Raw genomic sequence first — 12,431 nt, forward strand, 5'->3', positions numbered from 1 at the left:
TTACCCAGTCCTCCCAGCATCCCGACAGGTGGGCATGGTGACGGCTTCCTTTTCACAAAGAAAACAGCCTCAGAGAAGGGAAGCCACTTGCCTGAGAAGATGCACAGTGAGCCCAGCTCTGTCTCCCTCAAAGGCCATCCCATGCCACACCCAAGGGGCTGGGACTGCTGGCGACAAGGGTGTGGGAAGGGGAGGGGCGGGTGAGCTGTGCTGGGGCTGAGGCGAGGCCATCAGAGTTCCTGAATCTCGGGGAGCCCTGTGGCTCCTGCCCCTCCAGCCTGCTCCGCCCACATTCCTCCAGTTCCAGAGCAGACTGACCTCCACGTGGTCAAGGTGCAGGGCCCGAAGCCTCTCTGACCACCCATTTAAGGACGTGCAGCCCGCCCCCCACGCCCACTCCACCCCAAGCCTGGCCTGTCACCTTTCCCACAGCGGTGATCCCAAGAACACACCCCTCTCAGGGCCAGCACAGCACCTGACACTCGCTGCCACCTCCTGGGCCGCAGAGGCATGGCTGGTCTGGTTCACAGACGAGGGTGCCGAGGCTCACATGAGTGAAGGGGCTCACCCAGGGTCACCTGGCCACCACTCAGCACTACACGGGACAGTTGTTTACGACCTGCCTGTTCACGTGGCCTCTGCTCCCCAAGGATGAGAAATAATGCTTCATCCCCCACTGGACAGCCAGCATCTGGCAAGCGCCTGGCGTATAGTGGGAACGTAGTAAACAGTTGTGGAGGGAAGGAAAAAGGGAGAGTAGAGAAGGCTCCGTCACCTCCCTCCACCTAGACATCATCGGGACCCCTGAGCCCAGTGGCCTCTTAGCTGCTGACCCTGGACAGCATGCGGTCAGCGCAGGCCTTCCGCGGGGTGGCCCGCCCCTCCGGTCTCCATTCTCTCCTCTGCCGACAGCTGCCCAGCCTCCCTGGTGGGATGGTTCTGAGAAGGGAAAAGTCTTGTAAATATGTATCATATGCAAATGTTATGGGATAATTTAAAAACCCGTGAAATTCACTGTAGATAATGTAAGTAGAAGTGCTTCTTCAAGAACAAGGTGCTGCACGCTCGCGTGGTGCCTGCCTTCTTATTAATAACCATGAAAAGGGCCCTTTTAATCAGCTGCCCCCAGCCTGGTGCTCCTAATCTGTCCCCTGGCTTATTGTAGGGACGGCAGACAGCAGTCGCATTTGGCTGAGAAGCTGTCGCAGGAAACGAAGTGATGAGGACGCCTCAGCCCGAGAGCTGTGGGTTTCTGTGGGACTTAATCCTTCACACACTCTCCTGGTTGTGCCCTAGTTCCTGCGTGGCCCCGCCAGGGACTAGATATGTAACAGCAGCCACCTGAATAACTTCGAGCATTTCTCGAGCAATTGCATATTACGTGCGTGGCATTCCACTAAGTGCGCCCTCTTCTTCATCTCCTCGGCTAAACTCCTGATGACCCTGCGGGAGGTTGATGGGAAGACGGAGGCACGGGCCTGGGGAGAGGGCTCAGCTGTCAACGTCTCAGCCTCTCCTGAAACCGGCCACCTTTCAGTGCCGCCCTGGGCCCCCCAGGCCAGGCACAGCCCGAGGGGCGGGACTGTGGCCACCCAGAGCACAGCGGAGCGGGCAGCCCCTGGCACGTGTGGCCCAGTGACGGAGAACGGGATTCCTTGGCACAAGCTGGGTGGGGGGGTGGGGGGAGCAGCCGTCAGCATTGTGAGGAAAGATGGAGGCCTGGGCGGCAGCGAGGGAGGTGTTACTGCTGCTGTTTTGCTAACAAGCTGGTTATTTAAAGAACAGCCGGAGCCCAAGTTGGGAAATCGGCTGGGGAGTCTCCGTGCCCAGGACGGAGGCAGCCAGGGTGCTGGGAGCCTGGCTTAGTGGGGGCAGAGTAGCCACGGTTTTATGGTTTTTATTTGCTTGTTGTTATCAGTAACAGTAATAACAATAGCACTAGGAAAGTGAAAAATGGATCATCTTCGTGGAGCAAATAGGCTGTAAGGACTGGGGAGAGTTTCGGGAGGGGTTTCTGAGGGGCCGGCGCTGCTCTGTCCACCGACCCGCATGGCGGTTCCCCAACTCGTTGTTTCGTGATAATTCGCTCCATAAACACCCCATTTTATGTGCTTATATTTCACAGTAAAAAAGCTAAAAAGCAATTATAACAATAATAGTTAATGTTTGTGGAGTACTTATCTAAATGCCAGGCTCTTGCTAAATGTTTTAGTTTATCTCACTGGATCTTCACGGATTCTGTTGTTCTCCCCATTTTACAGAGGAGCACAGGGAGGCTTGGAGGGGTGAAGTTACTCATCCCACAGCCAGCCAGCGCTCAGGGGCGGGAATGGGGACGAGAACCCGGGCAGGCTGACTCTGGCCAGCACCACCGTCCGTGTTTGAGGATCGGGGGCCAGGAAGTCCCCCAAGGGGCAGGGTTCCTCCGTCTGCTCCTCAGGCATGTGCCGGTGGTGCCTCTTGCATTTTTAAGGCTCCAGAAGCCAGGCTGGTGTCTGTGGCCACAGGCAGCAGATGAGGCATCGGGGAGTATGACAAGGGATCGGAGCAGAGCGTTTAGCCATTTAACAGGCGTTGAAGGGTCGGAATGTGTCATTCCAAGGGACAGGCCAGGGGAGGCGTCCAGGGCACAACTAGGAATCATTCAAGATGAAAAGAGGACATCTGGGTAAGGCAGGGTCAGACCTACCCTCTGAACTAACTGCCTGTGGGCCTGCAGTGCCATTTCCTGAGGACCTACTATGTGCTAAGCACATTCATTATCTTCCTTAATCTTCAGAACAACCCTGTGAGGTGGGTGGTATTGGCCCCATTTTACAGATGAGGGGACTGAGCCCTCAAAGAAGAAATGACTGGCCCAAGGCCACACAGCCAGCACACGGTAGGGAGTTCTACCGGCTCCGGCGCCCTGTGGGTCTCCTGTGTGTGTGAAGGCCTCAGGAAGGCAGGCACTTGGGATGGAATCTCCAAGCAGCCCGTGACTGGAACCGAGCTCTACGGCGGATCTCTGGGTCCCTGAACTGGTCCTGGGGACCTGGCCTGCAGGACAGCAGGGCTGAGGGCATCTCCAAGCCCTGAAACAGGGGTGCCTGCTCTGCAGACAGGGCACCTGCCCCAGAAGCATTCCTGCTCTCCCAAGACATTCGTCAAGGGCTAGTCCCTGCTAGTCTGTGCCTGTCACAGAGCATGCTGCCTTGAGGAGGGACCGGTATTATTCAGTCACTCAAACAAATGAACCGAATACACAGAGACACCATCAGTGCAATGATGGAAGTCGGCATGGCGATGTTGCAAAGGGTTCAAGATGCTTCCCTAAGGAGGTGGCATTCGAGCTGGGACCTGCAGGATGACAGGGATCTAGGCGTGCTGGAAAGTATTCGCTGGGGCATTGTTGATAATAGGACAGTTGGGAACGCCCTTGTCTGTCACCGGGCACTAGTTAAATCCATGTGCTGCAGCCGCACAGTGGCACCTGCTGCAGCTGTCAGAAATGGGGCCACGGCTCTACATTTCCTGTTGCAGAAAGAACTTCATACTGTGTTACAGAGTTGAAAGAGAAGAGGTTATAAAACAGCAGAGGTAGCATGATATCATTTTTTTGTAAGAACTGTGTGTGTTTCTGAAAACAGTTCACAGTGGTTCCGTCCTGGGGGGTGCAGACATGGGAGATCTGTGTTGTCTTCTTAATACTTTTCTGGATTTAGAGTCTTTCCTTAGGGTTAGGACTTGGGGAGGGAAGTGGGGGATTTTAGGACGCCCAAGTCCTGCCTGGAGCAGTTCTCCAATAAAACAAGATGTGGGCTGGGGAGCCAGCAGATCTGGGTCGCACCTCAGCTCTACCACTTCTTGGCTGTGTGACCTTGGGCAAGTCACTTGCCCTCTCTGAGGCTGAGTTTTTCCTTCTGTGGAACGGAGACAAGAACAGTGGTGCTGGGGGCAGTTGTGGGGCTTCAGTGATGAGATGACACACGGAGAGGGCTGGACCAGTCTCATCTCAGCGCTGCATCGCTGGCGGCTGCAGCCATTGCCACAGTGACCACCAGAGGTGACACCTACTCTGCGCTCATCGTGTGCTGCCTGGGCTGTCAGTGCTGACTGGTCCCCAGGCTCACTGTCCTCTCAGTTACTGAGAGACAGGCCCAGTTGGGGGATGAGGCCCGGGGAGGTGGACGGCTTAGCGGGGCGTACACAGCCAGCACCAGCCCCAACCCCCTGAGCCCCAAGCCCTGAGCCCCAACTACCTTCCCACCAACTGACTTGCATTGCTAATGAGCACACTCGTGGGAGAAACTGTTAAGGGAACCCCCTGGCCCTAGGTTTGCTTGGTTCTGATAACCACTGAACCTTCCCAGAAGGACAGATACTAGCTTACAGACACCGAATCTTAAATCTTAGACAGGGAAACCTACGCTGGTGAATTCAAACTCTTGGAATCGTGGAATCTTAGTCATACATAATCCAGCAAGAGCGAACGTACACACTTTACAAATAAGTTCACTGCACTTTCTCGATGACGGTGATAAATCAGAAGCTGCCCAATTATCTATCAGCAAGAGATGGTTAAATAAATGATGGTCCAGCCAGACAATGGCGTTCTCGGAGGCTGTGGAGACAATGCAATAGACCTATACTGTTGACATGGAAACATGTCCATGGCTCATTGTTGAGGGAAAAATAGCAGGTTACAAAACAGTCTCCTTTTTGTTAGGAAAGATGTGCATGAATATATGCATGCTCCTGCCGAGAGAAGCATGCAGAAGGAAAGCCATCACACTCTTCATAGGGGTTTCCTCTGAATGGTGAGATATGAACAAGCTCTATTTTTATTTTTGTTTGTATCATTCAGGTACTTTTGAAGTACAAGTGACAGACAACCCAGCCCCAACTGGTCTAAACAAAAATGAAATTTATTGGCTTGTAACTGTAAAGTTCAGAGGGAATGGCTTCAGGGTCAGCTGGATCCAGGGGCTCAGGCCCTGTTACTAGGACCCAGTTTCTCTCACTGTTTCTCAGTTCTGCTTCCTCTGAGTTTCTCTCATACTCATAGGGCTCTCTTGTACAGCAGATGAGATGCTTGTCCAGAGGACCATGCAAAACTTCTTCCCAGATACCTCAAACACAAGGTTCAAAACTGAGTTTCAGCATTGATTGGGTCAAATTTGGGGAGGTGCCTGCCCCTCATTCAATTGCCATGGTTAGCAGCCTGCCCTCTGCACCACTGCCCAGCTGGGGATGGAGTCAACACCCCCCAGAACTCCACCAGTGGAAAGTGGGAAGGGGTAGCTCCCCCAATCAAAAATGTATCTGTAGCCTAAATAGACCAGGCAGTGGCTACACACAGCAGATTCCCCCTCCTGTACTGACCTGATTTTCCCAAGACCTATGACCTTTATAATCAGAAAAAGAAACAGTGTAACTATAGAAAAGAGTCCTGAGCACAGATCTTATAGTCACAAGCTCATCGGGGCAGCTCTAGACTCGAAATCAGAAGCTCCGGAGCACTAGCCCAGCTCAGAAGACATCAGCCTTCTCTGTGTCGGAGCCCCTGCCGGGCCTGGGAGGGAGCTGGCCTGGCCCTCAACGGCCTTGCAGATTCACAAGGAGCGGGAGGAGCCCATAGATGACTCATCTGCAGTGTGGGTACATGTACAGGGGCTGAGGGAACACAAAGGCCAGCATGGGAGAAAGGAAGTCTTCCTGGAGGAGGTGACACCTAAGCTGAGTAACCAGGAAGAGTATGGGAAGACCATGGTGGGCAGGAGAAAATGTCAAGGGCGTGTGGTGGGAGGACAACCAGTGGATGTGCAATGGCAGGTCCAGACCACAGGGGCTTTGAATGCCAGGATAAGAGCTTGGACTTGATGCTGGAGGCTGAGTCTTTGAGGGACGTCATGGGAGGAGCAAGCTCAGTCTGGCTGGCAATGAGGGAGTATAATCTTAGGTGGGGTGGGGTCAGGTCAAGGCCCCACATGGGCAAGGAGAGAAAAGACCAAGTAGTCCTTCAAGGGGGCCTTTGCTATTTACTGGTCTAAAATCTTTTCCACCATGGGTCAGAACTCCTGACCCCGAGGTGCCCAGCCTCTGCTTGCACACCCTCAGAGATGGGGAGCTTACTCTGTATTCCCTCCACCTCTGATTAGAAAGCTCCTTCACAGGATCAAGTTCACGATCCTGCCACTTCCTGCTCACCTGCCACTGAGGGCTGTCTCCCAAATGACCTTCCAGGAGGGCTGCAGGGACCTGCATTTTCAGACCATAGGGTCCCAAGACCTAGGAACCCAGGGTGTCTGCATCCCCTGCCGGGGGCATGAATGGAGGAGACAGACGGAGAGAGTCCATCACCCTGACAGCGGAGGGAGTGGTTAGGCCTTTGGACACACAGCTGCGTCAATCAGTTCTCCAAATGCCCTTTACAGTTTACAGACTAGAAACTGCGGCTCAGTGCAACCAAGCCCCCTGTGCATCGACACGGAGCAAGTGAGAGGCAGGTCTGGAACCTGGGCCCAGTCTCTTCCGCCCCTGCCCACTCCACGGCCCCCTGCTCCCTTTCTCCCCGCCCCCCCTTCAGGTGAGCCCTGGTGACTTCATCTACTCAGACTGAGGCAGCTTTTTTCTGGAAGCTCCAACCGTCCCAGATCGTCCCCTGACACCCTTCTCGGTTTGCAGGCAGCCAGCAAAATCCTCATGAATCAAATGTTTTGTGACTGTTTATTTTGACAGCGGCATTTTTTGTTTCTGATACATCAAAGCTGTGACATGCACAAGCCGTGTTTTATGGGTCGTCTCTAATACTCCATCATGCCCCTAGGTCCCCATTTAATCATTCATCCTCACACTCCACAAACATTTATTAGCACCTACCATGTGCCAGGCGCTGTGCTACAAAGATGCATTAGAGCAGGCCCCGTCAGGGGAGTTTGAGACTCAGCCAAGGGGAGAGCCTCCCCGTCAGCGACAGCAGGTGAATATGGCGAGTCAGAGGGAGGTGCCGACCCCTCAGGGTTCTCCAAGGCCAGATCAATTGATTCTGTCCCTCTGAGCAGAGTCTTAAAGGATAAATAGGGGTTCTTCGGGAGAAACAACTGGGAAGGGTGAGTCAGGTAGAGGCCCTGGGCTCTGGAGAGACCTCACCTGCCTCCTGCTGAACTCTTAAGCCGCAGGGCTTGAGGGGTCACCAGGGGAAAGAAGGTGGGAGGGTTCGGCCTGGACCGGAGCTCGGAAGCCTCCACTGTTGGGCCAGGGAGTGCGCATTGATTTTGCACGGTAGAAGGGGGCCAAAGGCGGGGCAGAGCTGGGTGTCAGAGATGTCCTTGCGTTGGGCTGGGGACATTTGGGGGTGACGGGGCCAGGAGGGACTACGGCGATGGCGCAGAAAGGTAGGTGTCTAGCAGGGAGAGTTAGCCAGATTGGGGGCTTCACGGGTGCTGGGGAAGAGGAAGGGGGGGCTAAGTGTGACCCCGGGAGGGGGTGCTGTGGACCAGTGTCCAGATGACCCCCACCAAAGGCTGGGTCAGCATCAGCAAGACGGTCCCCAGGTAGGGCCAGCAGGGGCCTCTTCAGCTGTCATGAGACTTAGAGCAGCAGCCCAGTGAGACCTCCACTGCCCCCACGTCCTTGCCATAATGATAGGGGCAAAGCTCTCTGCCTCATGGAGCCTGCCTGCTCCTCTGTAAAATGGAGCAATGACAGTATCTCCCCAGGGATCGGGATGGGATACCCCACCTGGGGGCTCGGAAGAGTGTGTGTATGGGTGGGCTTTGCATGGTGCCTGGCACACATAAGTGACTGGGGGCTGCTTTGGTTGCCATGGTCATGGGCAGAGAGGTGGCCAAGGGAACTGAGGTATGTCACCTGCAGAGAGGGAGCCAGAGACCTAGAGGGGCCTTGCTCCCTGCCTTTTTGTCTCTGGGGAGGAAGGCAGGGTCTGGGTCTGGCACTCAGACCTGGGGGAAAAGCCCTGCAGAAAGAGATTCTAGTTTAGTAGGAAAACCTTTTGGATACAAATTGCTCACTGTTAACATGTGGTAGTGAGCTCCCCATCACTTGAAGTGTTTAAGCAACAGCTGCACCACAACTTGACAGAAAAGTCTGTGGAGTATTTGTGATTCAGCTGAGGCTCTGGAAGGTCCTTTCTAGCCCAGAGAGTCTGAGTTCCTGTTTTTTCCTTCTCTGAGCCCCAGCTTTCTGGTCTGTAATATGGGAAAAATAGCAGCCCCTATCTTAGAGTTGGTTACAAAATTTAAGTGAAATCATTCAAATAAAGTGCCTAATCCAAACGTGGTTCATAACAAGTGCTCCGTGAGTAGCAGCTCTTATGGCCATCACCGATGCTGTGCTCAATTCTTCCGTGTCCCCTTCCTCCGATGGCCTCAGGCCGCTCGCCTGTCAGCCAGGAACTCCTGCCTGCCTTCCAGGGCCCGCTCCCTGCCCTTCTCCTTGCCGCTGTCTCTGTCTCCGACCCCCACCCCCAACCCCCCGGGAGGTGGCAGGAATTCCAGACCCTCTGGGCCCCTTTTAGCTCCTGCTTGAGTGAGAGTTGGCAGGTTGGTGTGGCGGGCGCCATCCGCCTCCCATATGCTTCCTGCTATTTAGAGGAAAACTCTCCCCTCGTTCCTCCAACCACACGGGCTGACATTTCCAGACAGACGCTGGAATCAGCTCTTTGGGGGATTGGCAGATAAATTTGGCCGTGGCTGTTGGGAAAATCTTCAGCCTTGCTGGGGAAGCAGAGCCCAGGCTCACTTGACTTCCGTCCACCTCGCGACTTCCTCTGGGGGGCTGGAGCGCTGTCCTTCCGCCTTGCAGACCAGGGTAAGTCTCACCAGCCAAGCCGTCCCCCAGGAGTGCTTTTCCGGTCAGGGACCTGCGGCTTCCACCTTCGCATTCAGAGGTGGCAGGAGTTTGGAAGAGGAAGCAGTGTCTCCTCCCCCACAGACCAAGACACCTGGGTGTTGCCCAGCTCAGCTTGGCAGAGGAGCAGGTTCTGGACTAGACACCCGAGTCCAAGACCCTCACGTCTCTCTGTGACCTCGGGCAGGTGGCCCCCCCTCTCTGAGCCTCTTTTTCCTCATCTGTAAAACGAGGGTGATAATAATAGAATCTGTCTGATTAAAGACAGATCCCATAGGATTGGGTCAGGCTCACACTAAGTGCTTAACGAATTCTAGCCGCTATTAACTCCCATCAACATCAGCATCATTATATGGCCACGAACGATGTCTGGCACATAATAGGGGCTCAGTAAGTATGAGTGTTTTTCCCTTCTCCTTTCTTACAGCTACAGCTCCTCAGAGAAGAGTGGGACATTTCAGAATTAGCGCCGATAGGGGTGTCCAGAGGCAGAAATGCAAGAGCAAGGAGTTACAGAGGCCGTCGTATCCAGGCTAAGATGCAGGGAGCCAGTCCCCTCCACACACACGCACGTGTGCACACGCACACAGCATGCTCTCTGTCCCAAAGTGTCATCCCGCCCCACCCCCTCCCCGAGGGAGTCTGGAATGCCCATCTGCTTGGATTCTGTTGGTGCTGAGATTTAAAGCAACATCCTGAGGACATGAGACACAGAACAGTTTGGCTGCGATGGACGGAAGGGAGAGGAAGCCCTGGCTGGAGGCAGAGCTGAAGGAGGCTCTGGGCCCCAACTGCAACAGGAGGGCTCAGGGAAGCTCGAGTAGTTCTACTTGGCTGGAGTAGAAAGTGGGTGGCGGGAAGGCGTGGGAAGTGAGCTTGAGCTTCATTCAGCACCTCCTGATTGAACCCGAGCCCCGGGCCTCATGCCAGACACTGGGGGAAGTGGTGGAAAAGATGGGCTTGTTTCCTGCCCTCAAGGAGCGCTGGTTCTGGTGGCGGGAAAGGGTGTGAATGACAGGCATGCAAACAATGAGTGAACAAGGTCCTCAGATGTGCTCAGAGACCCGGGGGCTAAGAGAGGGTGCGGCATGGGGTGGTGGAAGTGGGCACCCGTTCAAAGCAGGGTGGTCAGAGGGGACCTCTCTGTGACCTGAAGTTGGAGCTGACCCTAGAAATGCGGACTGGAGTGAAGGGTGGGGAGCAGAGGGAACAGCAAGAGCAAATTCTCTCAAATTCCCTGGGAAGGTGGCAGGAGTCTGATCCTGGAGGCATCGAATGCCAGGGCCAGTCAGACTGCTCTTGAGGAAGGTCCTTCTGGTGTTGGGTGCAGGACCCTGGTGGGGAAGAGATGGAAACAGGGAGAGCTGTCTGCAAGCGCTGAGAGCCCGCTGTGCTCATTTGCAGGCAGGCAGTGCAGGATTGTGGGCCAGGCAGAGGTGGGTGAGCAGAGAGGAGAGAGAGTGCTTCATTGGGGTCAGGATCTGAACAGAATCCTGGGACTTGAAACAGGTAAGTTTTGAAGGGAGGATCTCGTCGACCTGTGTGTAGAGGAAGGAGGTCAGGTAAGAGAGGAGACATCAGGGGAGCCAGACCCCAGAGTGCTCAGGAAGAGTCTTAGACGAGAGCCACGTGCTGGGTTTGGGGAGGGGCTTCCTCGCTGCCCAGAACTGCAGGCAGGAGTGACAGCACACAGGTGACAGTCTGAGGCACTTACCTGCATTAAACCCAGAGGCCAATTCCAGACTGTCTACCTGTTGTGTGTCTTTGGAGAAAATCACTTCACCTCTCTGATCCTCACTTGTTTTGATACTGAATTAGTTGGAATCACATTTGTCTGCATGTAACAGAAGGAAAAAATAACAGTGATGTGAACACCCAGGAGGTTATTCTTCTCGTATAACAAGGATCCCAGAGGCAGGCAGGCCAGGGCCAGAGCAGCAATCCAAGGGCATGATTAAGGGCCTAGATCCCTGCCATCCTTAGCATGTGTCTTTCATTCTCGTGGCAGGACAGGAGATTCCAGGCAGGACAAAGATAGTAAAGATGACGTGCTCTCTGCATCTGCCCGTCTTATCAGGAAAACAGTAGATTTCCTAGGAGCCTCACTCAGTGGACTTTGCCTACACCTCACTTGCCCGGTGTGGTCACGTGGCCCCCCTAGCTGCAAGGGAAGCTGCTGAAATGAATGTTTCCAACTGAGCACTTCTGTTAATTAGGCAAAAGGAAGAATGGCTAACAGGATAGGCGGCAGGATCCCCTTTAAAGTGCCCGCCTCACAGTGGCTGTTGGGAAGATTCTACGAGATAATTAATGTATGTGAAACATTTAGCACCTAGAATAGAGCAACCTCTCAATAACTGGCGGCTGTCTTTATTGTACTGCTCCACCTGCCTTTACTCATTCACTCTTTCAGCAAGCACACATCGGGTTCTTGGAACTGTGTGCAGCCCAAAGACACCCCAGGGGCCCTTTTGGCTCAGTGAGTGGGGGGAACGTGCAGATTCACTCTGGTCAGTGTCACAAGGGGATCGGAATGTCCAGTTATTTGTGTCTTTTCTCTTACTGCTGTGGTCCTACCGCCTAGAACAGTGACTGCCACCTATTAAGCACTCAGTAAATAGTTGTTGAATGAATGAAATAATGTAAGAAATACTCACTAGGAGCCTAGTGTGTACAAGACTCTTTGGGTGGGATAGGGAATGTGGGCGACACATTGCCACTCCCCCAGAGGAAGTGAGAAAAGAAAATTGTTTCAGGACAGGCCCCAAGGCGGGTGCCAGGGACCTAGCAGTGAACAAGAGTGTTGTGGCTCCTGCCCCCATTGAGCCCATAGTCTAGGGCTGGGAGCACTGGAGAGCGAGTCTGGAGGCCTGAGATCATAGCTGTTCATCTGTCCTGGGGTAAGTCCCGCCCCCTCCCTGGGCCTTAGTGTCCTCACCTCCATGACAGGTATGAGGGGCCCAGCGTCGGGTGTCGGGGATGCAGTGGGTACTCCGTGAGCCCTGCTCCTCTGTGTGTGCAGATGATGCAGAGGCAGGTGGGCTAGCTGCCAGCTTGCCATGTTAGGAGAGGAGGCAACTGTTGTGGGGATGAGAGGGGATTGCATCTGAGCCCTTCGAAGGCTCCTGGGGGCCTGGGACAGGGAGGGGTATGGGCTCTGCTTCTGTCCTCACCCGCTCCAGTATCTGGGCCCAGAAGCTTGTCAGCAGCCAACCAGCTGGGCACGGATCTCCCAGCATTGGGTGCGGGCAAGCCGAGGACGGGCTGTGCTGCCTCCCCCAGGTGAGAAGTCAGGACAGTTGTAGCTACCACAGGTCTCCTGCAGGTGAGGAGGCAGCCTGAAGTTTGGGGGTAGAGATCTGGTTCTGTCCCTTGCTCAGCTGTGTGATCTTTGGCAAATTCCATGACCTGCCCAAGCCTTAATTTCCTTATCAGCAAAATGGGTATAATAATTCTTGCCTTTCCTACTCCTGAAGACCTTGACCTAGCACTGGCATGGAATAGGCACTCAACAGTAGTAGTGATCATCATTGCCATCACCATATGTTCATGGTTAGGAAGTGGGGACAGACATTCACTGA

The 12,431-nt window shown here is 54.3% G+C and overlaps 1 protein-coding gene across 3 annotated transcripts in view; it reads left to right on the forward strand.

Moving 5' to 3' along the window:
* Positions 1 to 12,431, forward strand: part of DLGAP4 (DLG associated protein 4) — a 192,320-nt gene that overhangs the window by 60,392 nt on the left and 119,497 nt on the right. The window lies entirely within an intron of this gene.

Source organism: Phyllostomus discolor, chromosome 9, assembly GCF_004126475.2.
Source record: "Phyllostomus discolor isolate MPI-MPIP mPhyDis1 chromosome 9, mPhyDis1.pri.v3, whole genome shotgun sequence".
NCBI classification, from domain to species: Eukaryota; Metazoa; Chordata; class Mammalia; order Chiroptera; family Phyllostomidae; genus Phyllostomus; species Phyllostomus discolor.